Below are 5,829 nucleotides of genomic sequence, written 5' to 3' on the forward strand. Positions count from 1 at the left end.
GAAATTGAATTTCTGATATGTAGTAGAATATCCGACAATAAACTTATATTCGAAGTCGGAATTGAATTATGTTATGATTTGAATTTGATATGAATTATTGAAGTTTCAAATGATATTTGAAACTCATATTAATAATTTTGGAGTATGTTATTGATTGGAATGAATATGTTATTGATGTAGATAAAGTGTAATATCAATATCTTCAGACTACATCAATTGGAACGAAGAATTGAGGTATGTTGCGACCGGGTAACATACGACAGGTATCTGTATTATATGATATATGTCGGATTGATTTGATTGATTGGAATGAGATTATGTGTCTATATGCCTTAATTGTTGATTTGATGTGGCATACATGACATTGAGATTTGAGTATCGATGTATAAAATAAATGTTTTAACACACATCATTTTATGCATACATCGATACATGACATGCACGTTGAGCTATGATCCTTGGATACCCTGATATGATTTGATTGGACTCCGGGGTTTGTGAACACAATCGCTATGCAGGTATTATATGACCCGTAAAGCATAGACAATTGTGGCCCCATATGATTGGATATGAGATGTGGGATTGATGGCGCTTCGTCGACGCTATCATACGTGTATTCCCATATCGGCCGGTGTGCCAGCTCGAGCATTGATTTGATTTGATAGCGATTCGATTGATTCTGACATGTGCTCAGTGGATGGGCATTTGACCTGATACCTCCACGACATACATTGCATACCATATATCATTGTTTAGATATCTGTGGTATATATGATTGGTTGTTCCATACGGAGCTTTGCTCACCCCCAAGGGGGGCTGTTGTTGTCTTTGTGTGTGGACAATGGCAGGTACTCCAGGATATCAGGAGACCGGAGAGGGTACTTCTGGTGGGAGCCACAGCTTGGGCTGAGGTTTATGTTTATGTCTTGTTCCCAGTATATATGTATATGTATCTATATACCGGGGCATGTCCCGAGGATATGAGATGTTTGTATGCGATTGGTTGTGATTACGTGTGGGCGTGTTTTATGAGTTGAGATTAAATACTATTTTTAGTATTTAAATAAGATGATTTGGGCTCATCGTAAAGAATTTTTAAACTCGTTTTCCGCTGTAATTACTTAACCCTAATCAGATTGTATTTTAATAACGATTAGGAGCTAAGGGCCTCACAACTATCAAGTGATCTATATAAGTAAGCTGTAACAACATCCATAAGACGCATTTCTAAATTTTCAGATACCGCCAAGCTAATCAAATACCGAAACGTAATTGCATCCATCACAGGAGAATAGGTTTCTTCATAATCAATTCCAGGCCTTTGAGAAAAACCTTGTGCAACAAGTCGAGCTTTAAATCTTACTATTTCATTTTTCTCATTTCGTTTTCGAATAAAAACCCATTTGTATCCAACAGGTTTTACACCTTCAGGTGTAAGGACTATAGGTCCAAAAACATTACGTTTATTTAGTGAATCTAATTCAACCTGGATGGCATCTTTCCATTTTATCTAATCCTGCCGATTTTTACATTCACCAAAAGATTTTGGTTCATGATCTTCGTTATCATTTATGATGTCGATTGCCACATTATAAGAAAATATATCATCAATTCCATCTATATCTTTTCGGTTCCATATTTTTCCAGTATTAATGTAATTGATAGAGATTTCATGATTCTCGTCAGTTTGTGGTTCTGACAGAACATTTTCATCATCATGTGTTTCTTCAGGAACACAATTCTCTATTTTGTGATCATCATGTGTTTCTTCAAAAACATCATTCTTTATTTTGTGATCATCGTGTTTCTCTATGAATTTTCTTTTTCGAGGATTTTTATCCTTGAAACCGACTGGCCTTCCACGCTTCAGGCGTTTAATGACATCATGAGTATCTTCCATTTGTTTCTTTGGAATTTCAATTCGAGCAGGGGCATTTGCAGCATGTATATATGATTTAGTTACCCCATTTATGTCTGCAAATGCATCTGATATTTGATTTGCTATTCTTTGCAAGTGTACAATTTGTTGTACATCTTTTTCACATTGTTTTGTTCTTGGATCCAGATGTAACAATGATGATACATACCATGTAATTTTCTTTTCGGTATGTTTCTGTTCTCCCCCTAACATTGGGAAGATTTCCTCATTAAAATGACAATCAGCAAAACGTGCTGTGAACACGTCGCCTGCCTGAGGTTCAAGATATCGAATGATTGATGGACTATCATAACCGATATAAATTCCAACCTTTCTTTGAGGTCCCATTTTCTTTCGTTGCGGTGGTGCATTAGGCACATACATCATACATCCAAAAATTCTCAAATGAGAAATGTCTGGTTCTTTACCAAATGCAAGCTGCAATGGGGAGTATTTATGAGACGCACTTGGTCTGATGCGAATTAATGAAGCAGCATGTAAATTGCATGTCCCCATATAGAAATAGGGAGCTTTGTTTTCATAATCATTGGTCTAGCAATCATTTGCAGACGTTTAATCAATGATTCAGCCAATCCATTCTGTGTATGCACATGAGCAACAGAATGATCAACAATGATTCCCATAGACATACAATAATCATTGAAAGTCTGGGAAGTAAATTCACCAGCATTATCAAGTCTAATTTTCTTGATTGTATAATCGGGAAATTGATTCCTCAATTTTATTATTTGAGCAAGTAATCTTGCAAATGTAACATTTCGAGTTGACAATAAACATACATGTGACCATCTGCTGGAGGCATCAATCAATACCATAAAGTATCTGAATGGTCCACATGGTGGATGGATTGGTCCACAAATATCACCCTGAATACGTTCAAGAAACATTGGTGATTCAGTTTGGATTTTGACTGGTGATGGTCTTATAATAAGTTTTCCAAGAGAACATGCTTTACATTGAAACTTATTATTCTGAAAGATCTTCTGGTCTTTCAGTGGATGACCATGTGTATTTTCTATAATTCTTCGCATCATTGTTGAACCAGGATGTTCCAATCGATCATGCCAATTGGTTAATATTGAAGAATTATCAACTACCATGTTTGATTCAATGGGACTTATATGTGTATAATGCAATCCAGTAGGGAGCATTGATAGTTTTTCAATCACATATTTCTTTCCTGATTTATATGTGATAAAACACATATATTTATCATTCCTTTCATTCATTGTTTGAGTATCATACCCATGGGAATATATATCATTAAAACTCAACAAATTTCTTTTCGATTGTGGTGAATATAAAGCATCATTGATCAAAAATTTTGTATCATTAGGTAACAAAAATTGTGTTTTACCACATCCTTTAATCAAGTCTACAGGACCTGATATTGTATTCACCGTTGTTTTTGTTGGTTTTAGTTCCAAGAAATATCTTTTATCTCGGAGGATAGTGTGCGTTGTACCACTATCGGGTATGCAAACTTCAGCTTTGCTCATAGCATTTTCCATATTTTAACTTCAAAAAAATATGCAATGAAATAAAATTACTAACAATACATATATAAATATAACACATATCATAATTGTACAATAAAACATTATTATATAAATACATGAAAAACAAATTATTGTACATTTATATTCTACCACTATATTGTTCATTTTCAGAAAAATCATTGAGAAAATCTGCAGCATCAAAATTGTTCATTTCTATCCCACCAACATGTTGATCATTTCCAGAGAAATCATTCATAAAATCAGCAGCATCAAAATGAGTTGAATCACTCAAACGGTCACTGCGTTCAGTGAAGTTGGTCTCCTTTTCTTTCCCCTTTAATGATTCTTTATAAAGTTTACAAAGGTGCTCAGGGACTCGACAAACTTTGGACCAATGTCCTGGAGTACCACATCTGTAACAAGAACTTTCATATCTTTTTGAGTGATTCTCATTAACACTTGTATTCTCATGATGCCTTTTATGTGGATGGTTTGGGACACTCTTTTGAGATGAGTTATAAAAATAACTATCTCTATTAATTTCAAAACCACGGCCGCGTCCACGACCACGACCAATTCCACGTCCACGTCCACGACCACGACCTCGACCTCGACCTCGACCTCGACCAAAATCTTGTCTTTGAATTTGATTTTGGTTCCGAGGTTTAAATTCATTTTTACTTACAGCATTTACTTCTGGAAATGCTGTTGATCCAGTGGGTCGGGACTGATGATTTCTCATTAATAGCTTGTTGTTTTTTTCCGCCACAAGAAGACTGGCGATGAGTTCAGAATATCTCGCGAATCCACGTACTCTATATTGTTGCTGTAGAGTAATATTTGATGCATGAAACGTGGAAAATGTTTTTTCCAGCATCTCAGATTCTGTGACCTCATGTCCACAAAATTTTAATTGCGAGATTATTCTATACATCGCCGAATTGTAATCACTGACTTTTTTAAAATCTTGGCATCTTAACATATTCCATTCATCACGGGCGGTCGGAAGTATAACTTCCCTTATATGTTCAAATCTTTCTTTCAATCATTTCCACAAAGCCATGGGATTTTTTTCAGTCAGATATTTACATTTTAATCCATCGTCGAGATGTCGACGCAAAAATATCATGGCTCTTGCCTTTTCTTGTGATGTACATATGCCATTTTCTTTAATAGTCTCGCTTAGACCCAATGACTCAAGATGCATTTCTACATCGAGAGTCCATGGCATATAATTCTTTCCCGTGATGTCGAGCGCAACAAATTCGAGCTTCGTTAAATTTGACATGGTGGTACTAAAAAAATTACGATGTATTTTATTAGTTAATAAATATTGCAATACAAAGTAACGGATAAACAACAAGTACAAGCATTTGTAAAAATAAAGAAAACACACGAGGAGGATATTCTCCGATAAATACAAGACTCGTGAGTATGATAACCAAAATAATTAAAAATAACCTTGAGAAAGCCATCTTCTTTTTTCTTCGAAAAATTTGATGAAGAATAATTTTTAGAGAAGAAGAGAAAGTTGGAGTGATTGAATGTGTTTGTGAGATGATATTTATAGGGCAAAAACTAGCCGTTTATGACCGTTGGTGTACAAAAAATAAATGTATGTATTTCTATAATTTTATGGTAATAATATGATGTATATAATATTAGACATGTTTAAATAATTATGTATATTATATCACATTATTATAATGAGTGTCATAATTTATTTTGTTTAAAAACCTTATAGGCTTTTATACTTGTCGTATCCCTCACCGGGAGTGTGTGATGTCGTCTTAACATCCTCCCAGTATTTATAACAAGTTTATGAAAAATTTATTTTTATTATTTCTAATAATAACATTATATTGTATATTAAATAAATACACAATAAATAAATAACAGTAAAATAAATATTATTACTTTTGTTACATTTTTCTTCTGTTTGGAGCTCGGAAAAGTATGTAGGACTTTTAGAGCTTCGTGCTGATAACGTGTTGTGAAAAAGTAAAAATTTATGGTAAAAAGTAAAAATCTCAAACTCTCAAAATTTACCAAACTACACACTTTATAATATTTTTCTCTCTACTCAATTGTTATTTTCTTCACAAATGAGAGATCTATTTATAGGAAATCTTTACAAATAATCCAAAAATAAAATACATCATTACCTACATCATCACACACTAATTTTCAATATTTACAACTCTTATTTTCAACATTCAAATATTCAACATTCAAATATTCAATACACACATTTTAAATATATTTTTCAACATATATGTCTTTTTTTAAAAACACAAAAAAAAAAAATAAAATCAAATGCAATCTATCCTTATGCCACAAAAACTCACCCATATTTTCTCGACAAAAATTTGTATGAGGCGGTCTCACGAG

The sequence above is a fragment of the Primulina eburnea genome, chromosome 4 (genome assembly GCF_022965805.1).
Source record: "Primulina eburnea isolate SZY01 chromosome 4, ASM2296580v1, whole genome shotgun sequence".
Taxonomy (NCBI): Eukaryota; Viridiplantae; Streptophyta; class Magnoliopsida; order Lamiales; family Gesneriaceae; genus Primulina; species Primulina eburnea.